The sequence below is a fragment of the Fragaria vesca genome, linkage group LG2 (assembly GCF_000184155.1).
Source record: "Fragaria vesca subsp. vesca linkage group LG2, FraVesHawaii_1.0, whole genome shotgun sequence".
Classification (NCBI taxonomy): Eukaryota; Viridiplantae; Streptophyta; class Magnoliopsida; order Rosales; family Rosaceae; genus Fragaria; species Fragaria vesca.
Window position 1 is genome coordinate 30,502,784 of NC_020492.1, and position 11,640 is coordinate 30,514,423.

The window sequence follows — 11,640 nt, forward strand, 5'->3', positions numbered from 1 at the left end:
GACCTTGATTTCTTGATTTTCTTTTATTTTTTGAATATTTTTATTTTGCATAAAATGTCACTAGACATTCATTTTTTTATCAAATTGTAAGAAATAATTTTTAATGACATCAATTTTCGAGAAAAGTTAATTTGAATCATGAAGAATGTTATTCTCTTAAAAATTAAAAAAACAAGGATTGTGTCTCAAATTTTATTTATCGATCATCAAACGAATATTCTTACATGAACTATTTTATATTTTTGTTACTTTTGTATTTCTATTTTACATAACTATTTTTTTTGTAAGTTTATATTTTTTGTTTTTATACCTCATGATGATAAATTATTTTAACAATTGATATATCATAATTTTTGTAAAAATATTATGATACTTATTTATTTATTTTTTAATAATTGATAGATTATAGTTTTTGTAAAAATATTTTTTCACTTAGTATATGCATGTGACATGTATGATAATATAAAGGGCAAATATAAATATATAAATGATTTAATAAGTATGTGGTAAAACTAGAAAAATCAATAAGGAAAATAATAAAATGCACTCAATTATTATTGAATTAGAAAATTTAGAGAGAATAAATGTAATATTACATTTTGTTTAATTAGTGTCCTTAATAGTCATTGTGTAAGAGGATAAATATGTCATTTAATAATTCATAATGAAGTGAGGTCAAGTGAGCAAATTTGGAGGTCTCAATATCCGCACTCAAAACAAAAAAGTAAAAAAAAGAGAAAAAAAAGAGAGAGATCTGTTGAGTGAATAAGAGTTAAAGTAAGTAATTAATTGAAATATATGTTAATAAATAACTAAGGTTATGTTAGAAATTTAAAATGAGGTATAGTGAGAAAATGCTTATACCTAAAACAAAAAAGTAAAAAAAAAAAGAAAAAAAAAACAGAGAGAGGTCTATTCAGTGAATAAGAGTTAAAATAAGTAATTAATTGAAATATATGTCAATAAATAACTAAGGTTATGTTAGAAATTTGAAATGAGGTCTAATGAGAAAATGCTTATATTGAAAAGTAAAAGGGAGGTGTAGAGAGAATGAGAGGAATACTGAGCAAATTTGGAGATCCCAATAACCGCACTCTTTTTGATTGTATGAGGGAAACGAAAGATGAATCCATTGATAATAATCTATTTATTTTTCTTAAGACATTATATGGCTCACTGTCAAGTGTGCAAAGGGGATTAATCAAATATGCATTTAGGATACAATAAAGCCCAAAACAATGTTGTTGTTGGTGTTCGTTTTGCACTCACGAAAACCAACATAAACACTCAAAAGAAGATTTACAAGATGACTCAATGTTACTAGAAATTAATTATGCATTACTAGTTTCTAATAGTTTTATTTGTATGAAAACATAAAAATGATGGATATTGGAGGCTTAGATCTCAAGATCTTCTTATCATTCTCTATAGAATGTTAGGACTTACTTTCGTTCTCTCAGAATGAATCACTTACATAGAACTGATAGAAGTATATGTACCCCTTCAAATGGTAAGGTAACTTTTTACTTATACCATTCAAACAAATCCAAAAAATACAAATATAAATGACACCTTTTGATTTCTTTAATAACAATTATATTTTGAAAATATCTCCAACAATGAGCTTTTGAGCGACCATGTGCTAAGGTAGCAAGAACGAGTTGGCAATGGGTATGCGCGACACCAGGCGCCGAGCCAAGGCTTTGGTTGGTAGGGCTTGAGCCCAACTAATTAAGTTTTTTGAAATTTAAAAAAAGAGAGGTATATTATTGGTTTTTTTTTTTTTTTTTTTTTTTTTTTTCATCATTATTGTTCAAACAAGCTCATGTGCCACCTAAATTTCCCGATGCCTATCTCTCTTCCTCTCTACGTGACTAAGCCTCTATTTCTCAATTCCTCTTCCACTTTTCCTTCTAATTTTCTAGTCTTCTCCTCTTTGAATCTCAAAAAATCCTCATTTTTCTTCCTATATTTGATGTTAAATTATCAATATAAATTATTGCATTTCAATCTATTCAATTTGAGGAAAATTTTGTTGGGTTTTCTAATTTATCTATGATTTTTAGAGTTTCTCAATACTTTCATCAATGTCTGCTTTTTTACGAAGACTTCATAACGTACACTTGAGTTCCTACACTTTGCATGGTTGTACTGGAAAATTTTCTTTGGCCAAAATTAAAGCCCACCCATCTATAACTCTATTAGCCAATAATATATGCCTGTGTAAATCACGCGCCAAAAGCAACCATGGTCCATAGGGACCCAGGTCCCAGAAGCTCTCATTACAAAATCATACTTTAACACTACTTTAAAAGCCAAAATACGCAAAATTTTATAACACTGCACAATTTTAGTAAAAATTGATGTTTGCATGAGCTTGATTTCTTCAAAAGATATAAATAATTATAGAGCTTAAGCCGTCAACTTTCTTGGTCGCCGTCATTGAAACGACTTTTGTTCTGTTATTACAGTCAAATAGACAAAGCAAGAGAAAGTATTTGAGAATTTCAAATATATACATCTTCTCCATAAATAGAGTATATATATGAATACATCAAGTCCTATTAGGAAACTAATTACAACAAGATATTCCTAACAATACACAATATTCACAATTCTAGCTATAACATATGACTCTGTTAACACTCCCCCTCAAGTTGGAGCATACGAATCACGAATGCCCAACTTGTCAAGTGAGTCATAAAACGCCTTACTAGAGATTGCCTTCGTAAGAATATCTGTCAACTACTCCTCAGTAGGTACAAATGGGAATGCAATAATTTGTCGATCAAACTTCTCCTTAATGATATGCTTATCAACCTCTACATGTTTCGTTCTGTTATGCTGAACTGGATTATGAGCAATTTCAACAACAACTTTATTATCACAATATAGAGACATCGCCTTTTTTTGTTTGAACCCCAAATTTCTCAATAAGTGTCTCAACCACAACATCTCACACACTCCGAGAGCCATTCCACGATACTCTGCTTCAGCATGGGAGCTAGCAATCAATTTTTGCTTCTTACTTTTTCACCTACAAAAGTGAAGTAGCCCGAAGTTGTAATACCCCGTATCTAAAAGGTTACTGTTTGGGGTTATGAACTTCTGTGGATTTTCTTTATTTTCGCTCGGAGATTTAAATAGTGATTGCTCGAGTTTGTTTTCGAGTTTTTCTGAAAACGGTAAATAGTGGATTTAAAACTCTGAAGTTGTGGTACACGTTTATACGAGCTCCCCGGTATGCCCGGATTATTTTCCGGAGCGACGAGCTAGGTTCTTTGAATTTATGAAGGTTACAGTAAATTTTCAATTATTGTTCCTTGCAACCGTTTTACCGTAAAGGACCCAGAAAGTTGACTTTTCGTTAAGTCGATAATTTGGGAAAACTTCCTTCATGGAAGTTGTAGAGGACGTTAACACGAGCTCGTGGACACGTGACACGCTTAAATCGGAGTTTGTATAAGAAAGTTATGGTCTAAAAACGGAAAGTTACTATTTCGGTGAAGGGTATAAAAGAGAGAGAGAGGAAAGTTCTGGAGGGATCGGTTAAACCGACCTAAGCAACAAATTAAAAGAGAGAACGGAAGGTTCGGGAGGGGGGAGAAAAACCAGTTCAGACCCAGACCGGGTCATTCTCAACCCGAACAGAGTCAGCGGGTCAACCCGACTGGTTCTCCGTTTTCCGGCGACGGCGAGGAGAAAGAATGGTAGCGGCAGCTTCCTCTCGTTCTCGTGGTCATGCCCATGCTCTTGTTTTTCAGATAAGAAGTCTGGAGTGAGAGATTCGAAGTAGAGAAGGAGAGGCTGGGTTGCCGGCGAGTCTCCGATTCCGGCAGCGTCGACGCCTCTCACTAGTATGGATAGCTTCATCTCGATCTCAGGAACCTTTCCACGTTCCTGGTTTTCGAAGAGAAGCTCGGAGGAGGGAGAATCGAAGAGAAGAAGTTTTGGGATTTTCCGGAGAGGGTTTGATGCTTTCCGGCCACCGGTGAAGACAAGTGAGGTATGAAACTTGATCATCTCGTCGAGCTCTACCTTTTTATATAATTGGAATTGAGATTGGTTGAAGTTTGGAGGAAGTTGGGTTTTTGGCAGAGAAGGACCGCCGTGAGTGCCGCTGTGCACGATGACGACGGTGGTGATTTTGGGCTGTCTTAGTTCATAGGTTTTATGGAACTACTTTCTGAAATTTAATTGATGATTATAATGATTTTGGAATTAGTCAATTTGTGGAGATGGCAGACATCGTTTACTGCAGTATTCTTGGCTCTTCTGTGTTTGATTATTTCCAGTAGTTATGAATATGTGAGTATGATTATGACCGCTATATATGTTGGAGTTCCATGAATTTGAGAATTTGGAAACAGTGGGATTCCGGCAGTGAAGTAACTATTCACGGCGGTGGCTATGGTGTTGTTGTGTTTAACTTCAGCTGCTGTGAATTGAAGAATTGGGATCATTTGCAGGGTGTGTTGATCATAATAGACGTGTTTTTTGGAATTAGAATAGTTGGGTTGTGGAGGAAGTTTGAAATTGCTGTACTGGATTCATTTATTTTGTTTCCTGGTAATTTGGTTAAGTTGTTGGTCAACAAGAAGAAGACGGGGTTGTGACGGTGAGTTCATTATATTGATGAAAGCATGGAGTTAAGGACTGTGTGAAATTAGGAAGGGAGTATTCGGTGTTCACAATGGTGGTGGTAGTGATTATACTTAAATTTGGATTTAGTATAATGTTAGGAAAGTTGATGAGTGGTGGTTATGGGTGTCCATAGTAAAATCAAAGATAGGTTAGTAATTGAAGTGTTGATATGAGCGAGCATGGTATGTAATTAGGAAACTATCGGAGAAAGTGAGAGGAAGTGTGGGATTGAGAACTTGGGTGTCCTTATCAATTTGAGGACTTACATCCACACCAATTCCAGATTCGATAAAGTTGTTATTGGAGGTGGAGAATTAGTATAAAATGATGAACTACGAGTGGCTTGATCCCTTTAAAAGGGTACGTAGGCAGCCCGATCAAGTTTTGGGTGCAGCCGCAAATTAACAAAATAAAAAATTTAGGTTCCAAACGTAGTAAAACTGCTTTGTTGTTTTGTTTGAGAATGAGATCCTATCTCATTTTCGATTTAGGATTTTCTTATTTATTTTATTCGTTTTTTTTTTCTAACACCTGGGTCTGGGTGTTACAGAAGTGGACCTCCGATCTGTAATATTACATGTCTAGTCTGCATTTGTGTATCCAGAAACATCCAAGTGACTGTGTTTTGAAAAGATTAATCCTCTCCCTGAAGCAGACTTCAAATACCGCAAAATACGAAACACAACTTCCATATGAACCTCACTGGGATTATGCATAAACTGACTCACCACACTAACTGCATAAGCTAAATCTGGTCTAGTGTGAGACAAATAAATCAACCGTCCAACTAACCTCTGGTATTTTGCTTTATTTGTAGGTACTTGATCCAAATACTCTGCTAACCGATGATTTTGCTCCATAGGAGTATCAACAGGTTTACAATCAAGCATTCTTGTTTTTGCCAACAAGTCTAAGACATACTTCCTTTGACTCAACACAGTATAATCGTTTCTACGAGCAACTTCAATTCCCAAGAAATATTTCAAATTACTGAAATCTTTCATCTCAAATTCATAAGATATATGACCTTGTAACCTTTTAATCTCCTCAACTTCATCACCTGTCACAAGCATTTCATCAACATAAATAATTAAGGCAGTCACTTTACCACACCGATGTTTAAGGAACAAGGTGTGATTTGAATTGCTCTGTCGGTACCCAATTTTCTTCATGAACTTGGTGAACCGGCCAAACCAAGCTCTAAGAGACTGTTTCAAACCATAAAAAGACTTCTTCAATTTGCACACCACCTACTCTCCAATAGAAGTACCATATCCAGAAGGCAAATCGATATAAACCTCTTCCATGCAGATCAACATGCAAGAATGCATTCTTAACATCAAATTGTTGCAAAGGCCAATCAAGATTAGCAGCTAACGAAATAAGTACCTGAATTGTGTTAATTTTGGCCATTGGTGCAAATGTCTCTTTGTAATCCACTCCATATTTCTGAGTATAGCCTTTAGCTACTAATCTTGCCTTGTACTTGTCCACCGAACCATCTGAATTATGCTTCACCGTGTACAACCACCTATAACCAACTGTCATCTTCTTTGGTGGCAACGACACTAACTCCTACGAATCTTCTCAAGAGCATTCATCTCAACTGTCATTACTTTCATCCACTTCTCATCCTTCATGGTATCCTGCACTTTATTAGGAAGAGACACAGTAGACAATAGATTCACAAACGCAACATATGGTTTAGACAACCTATGGGTTGACATATAATTAGTAATAGGGTACTGAGCTTTGCAACCACGGTAGGTTCATAGTGTTTCGAAGGCTGACCACGAGTGACACGATTAAGCAATTGTTTAGTGGGCACATTTGTAGACACAAAAGAAAGTTCGAAACATACTTCAGGTGATGCACGAGCTGAAGAGACCAGCAAAGGAGAGGGAGAGACATGAGCACTGTTCACATTACAACTTTGATCAGAATCTTCCTCCCTGGCCGACGAAACAAACTTGTCGGCGTCTTGTGCCCCTGATTGACCAGGAGAGATTGGGCTACTACCCAAAGAATCCAAAATCTGCACCGGATTACTAGTACTGTCAAAAGATGGAAAAGTTTCAGTCGGATTGCTACCCAGAGAATCGCCTCCGTCTGACCGACATGTTTCGCCAGCATTCGATGGGACTAACAAATTGGTTTGCCGGAATTCACTAGAGCTAGTTTAAACGGGAAAATCAGCGCCGATTGGTTGACCAAGAAGAGGCTGGAAGTTCGTCGCGTCCCTGGTGGCTGATTGGTCTGTTGGTGAGCCTAGCTGGTCGGCCTTTGGGTGAGCCTAGCCAGTCGGACGGCGAGCCAATGGGTGGGTGAGTCACCTGTAAGGAATCTCTGGGTCCAAAGTCGAAGGTAGACAACGACAGGTTGTTTAGAAGAAAAAATGTCAAAACAATGTCTCATCTTTTTTAGAAGTTAACTTTTAGTATATCAATTTTTAAAAACTTTAAAATGGTATTTCACATTTTTATTCCGATCCAAAAATGGTATCTGAAACCGTTAACTTCTTTGAGGACACTGACGGCAAACATATATCGGAGGCTATTTTGGTCAATTTCTATTTGAATTTTTCTTTTCATTAACATTTCTCTCTCCATCTATGTTTTTCTTTAAAAGCTCTCTCCTTTTAAGTTCTTCTTCCTCCTTCCCGGATCAAACACTTTTAATTTTTATTTTCTTCCTTTTCTTTTTGGATAATCAGATGACGAATTTGGATATCCTCATGATGGACATTCATAACAAGCATCCATGATCCAATTGTGTCGCAAACTGTTATTTGACTTATTTCTAGCTGTTGCCAATTGAGCTACCACTTCTGCAGAAAGAACATAGATAGGACTCAAACACCATAAGCATGGAGATACTATTCATTTCCAATCAGATGTCCTGACTTCTCATACCATTTCATTTTTGGGTCAGTTATCACTGAACCTTCATGCAACCAATGTAGGCTCGTGAATCTGTTCTCTCCTTAGCTAGAAGTACGTATTGCTAGTCGATCTCTCTTAAATGCCACTCTTCTCTCACCGCCAGTCTTCCCCTCTCTCCACCACCACCACTGCCACCTACTTCTCCAAGCTCCTCCAAGTCCCTCAACCCAACTCTGCTTCTATCCCCACTCCCGTAACCATTATCGTCTTCTCTTTCATATCCCTCCTCAGCGGTCTTGCCGGAACCATCTTCGCCGTTGCCGCCATCCGCTGCTCCAAGCCCCTCCCCGTGTTCCGATGCCGCAAATCCGAAGATACTTTCTGTGCATTCTACTCCCTCTCCAATTCTCACAGTCTGTTCCAAAGTTTTATTTTTTTGAAAATATGGCGACCAGCCTGCAATCTGAGAACTCATGTGAGATTGGGGTGTTCTCCAAGCTTACTAATGCTTACTGTTTGGTTGCCATTGGAGGCTCTGACAGCTTCAACAACACATTTAAGGGTAATTTGAAGAAGATATAAGGAATAAACAGGAAAGATAAAAAAAAATCTTTTGTTTTATTGGTCATTTGGAGAAGAACAAGTATAAAAAGGAGATGAAGGGGTAAATTGGTCATTTTAGGTCAAAAATATGTCTGTCGTTAGTCTCTTTAACGGAGTTACGGAGTTAATGGTTCCAGATACTATTCTTGGGTCAGGGTAAGAATGTGGGATACCATTTTGAAGTTTTTGAAAGTTGAGATACCAAAAGTTAGCATCTCTGATATGTGAGAAACTGTTTGGACTATTTTCCCTTGTTAGAAAGTGGTTGACTCATTGGTTGCCCAGTGCCTGATTTTCCACTTTCTTCTATTGAAATTTCATAATTCTGATTCCCAATTTGCCCACTGAATATATCTTCATAAAAAACATTACTTTTCCCCTTGACGAGGAGTCGTAGGAGGCAAAAAATAACACTCACCTTCATTAAATGTAACGTCCATGGTGACATACATCCTTTAGGATTGAGGATAATAACATTTATAGCCTTTCTGATGAGAACCATACCCCACAAACACACACATTAGGGCTCGAGCATCTAATTTGGACCTTTGGTTCTTATACAGGTGGATGTAAGCGACACAACCAAAGACACGAGCAGGACGAGTATTTGACAACGGAATAGGATCATATTGAGATAGGACATCAAAAGAAGCACGACCTTGAAGAGAACCTGACGGAAGACGATTGATTAGATGAGACACACATAACACGGCTTCTCCCCAAAAGTACTTAGGCATGTTAGCACTTAAAATGAGAGACTGTGCCATGTCTAGGAGATGACGATTTTTCCATTCAAACACCCCATTTTGTTCAGGTGTCTGTGGACATGAAGTTTGATGTATGATGCCATGGTTCTGGAAATACTCACGGAAAGAATGATTGACAAAGTCACCTCCATTATCAGAACAAAAGACTTTGATATAAGCATTATATTGAGTACGAACAAGATTATGGAATGTTGTAAAAGCAGAAAAAACAGAATGCCTAGACAACCACCCAAGATAATCGTGTAAAGTCATCAATGAATAACGTACACAAAGTACCGCATTCTAGAAAGAGTAGAATTTTTAGAAGGACCCCACACAACTGAATGGATTAACTCAAATGGTGAACTACTAGAATGAAAACTCGAATGATGACTAGACCTATGACTCTTAGCTAAAGCACAGGTTTCACAACGCAAACTAGAATCACCGATTCCAAAAAACAACAAAGGCATAGACTTTTTCATTACCCCAAAAGATGGATGTCCCAGTCGTCTGTGTCACAATCATAACGCACTCAACCGATCAGAACCCAATGTCAGGGCCAAAGGCTGTTTCGGTGCTTGTGTCGGCTCGACGTACATGCAATCCAAGTGAAACAGTCTCCCCCTCAAGTCTCTCTCAAGTCTCCCTTGTCAATGATCACCCTGGTACACAAATTCTGGAACACAACATACATAGGGTAAAAAGTAATATAATAGTTATTTTGAGAACTCAATTGGGAAACAGATAGAAGATGATAGGATAATGATGGTACATAAAGCACATCATGCAATATAATGAATGGTGTAACCTGAACAAACCTAATACCTAGAACCGGAAAAGATGCACCATTTGCATTTGAAACATGAGATATAGAAGAGGATGACATAGACATAAAGAAATATTTATCATACATGCCCCTAAATCAATTATTCAAGTGTCACCACTAGTAAAGTCAGAAACATGTAAAACAATACCAAATTTACCTCAGATTTTTTTAATCAAGGATACATTATCATTTGAGATATCTTACCTTTCGATGTTGTAGAAGGGCAAGCTTTGAGAAGCTTTGCTCTTCCCTTTGACAACTTTCAAATCCACCATTTTTCTTTTCATCAAATATTTCAGAATGAGTAAATCAAAACCTCCAAAGCAATCACCGATCACCAAAAACTTCTGGACCTTGACGTCACCAAAACTTTCAAATCACCAATCACCAAAGTAATTAATTTAACAAACTCTTCTTCACAAAGACAAAAGGGTAACCCAGCAATCAAACGAACTCCAATGAACGGAATGACCAAACAGAATCAAATTCGCAACAACCAAACAAACAAAGGAAAAAAAAAAAATCACAGCGACCAAGAGAACCAAATTCGCAGCAGAAAGAAAGAGACGGAGCCCGAATGGATCTCGGCGGCTATGGTACCAAGTCAAATAGACAAGGCAAGAGAAAATATTTGGAAATTTCATATAGAATTAATTACTGGTCACTCCATTAACTTTCATGCGCTCGACAGTTTACTCCATTAATTTTCAATTTCAATCGATTACTCCATTAACTATCCAATGTCACACAATTAGGTCCATCTGTTAAGTCGCCGTCCAAATCAGTGGTTAAGTTGCTGACTGAACATATTTTTCAACTGGAAATTCCATTTAACACCCCACCTCTCTCTCTCTCTCTCTCTCTCTCTGGCCAGCCATAGCTTCCCAAACAGTGTGTAAGCTGTTGTTTTTGGCTTCACTTTCCACTCACTCAAATCCAACAAAAGTTGATGAACCAAAGCCTATTATAAAGATAGGATTACAAGATTTAAGTACATAGCTTAAGTTTTGAAAACAAAGCCGTGGATAGGAAGTTATGCTCTCTCAAAGTTGAAGCAAAAATCTGAAAACCCAGAAAATTTCAGCTTTTGGCTGAATCTGCTACTGTTTTTGGCAAGCAATTTGACAAACCAAATGTTAACGAAACCCTCTGAAATTTTACACACATAAATATGGATATATGAGCTTTAAAAGGTACTTTCGGGTTTTAAAACAAAGGCCTGAGCTGAAAGATATCAAGACGCAAAGTAGGCAAGAAAATCAGCTTTTCTGCAGCATTTGGCTGAATCTGCTACTGTTTTTTGGTCAAGCAATTTGACAAACCAAAATGTTAACCAAATACCTCTAAAATTTAACACACATAAAGATGGATATATGAAATTTACAAAGGTACTTTCGGATTTCAAAACAAAAGGTCTGAGCTGAAAGATATCAAGATGCAAAGTAGGCAAGAAAATCAGTTTTTCTGCAGAATTCTGGAAATTTGCAGCAACTAATAAACTTGATTTTGGAAGCTTTAAGTCGACTTTTGAAGTAACAAAACAAGTTCTAAAGCTTCAGAATGGAAAGGAACAGATTTCCAGAGTACGAAATCATTTTAAACACAACAGACAGTTGAATCAAAAGGATCCAAAACCTACTTTGGACACCCAAAGTCAAGAACTATGTTCTTGAGTTTGGGTGTCCAAAGTAGATTTTGGATCCTTTTGGGTGTCCAGAATTCTGCAGAAAAGCTGATTTTCTTGCCTACTTTCCGTCTTGATATCATTCAGCTCAGGCCTTTGTTTTAAAATCCGAAAGTACCTTTTTAAAGCCCATATATCCATCTTTATGTGTGTTAAATTTCAGAGGATTTGGTTAACATTTTGTTTGTCAAATTGTTTGCCAAAAAACAGTAGCAGATTCAGCCAAATTCTGCAGAAAAGCTGATTTTCTTG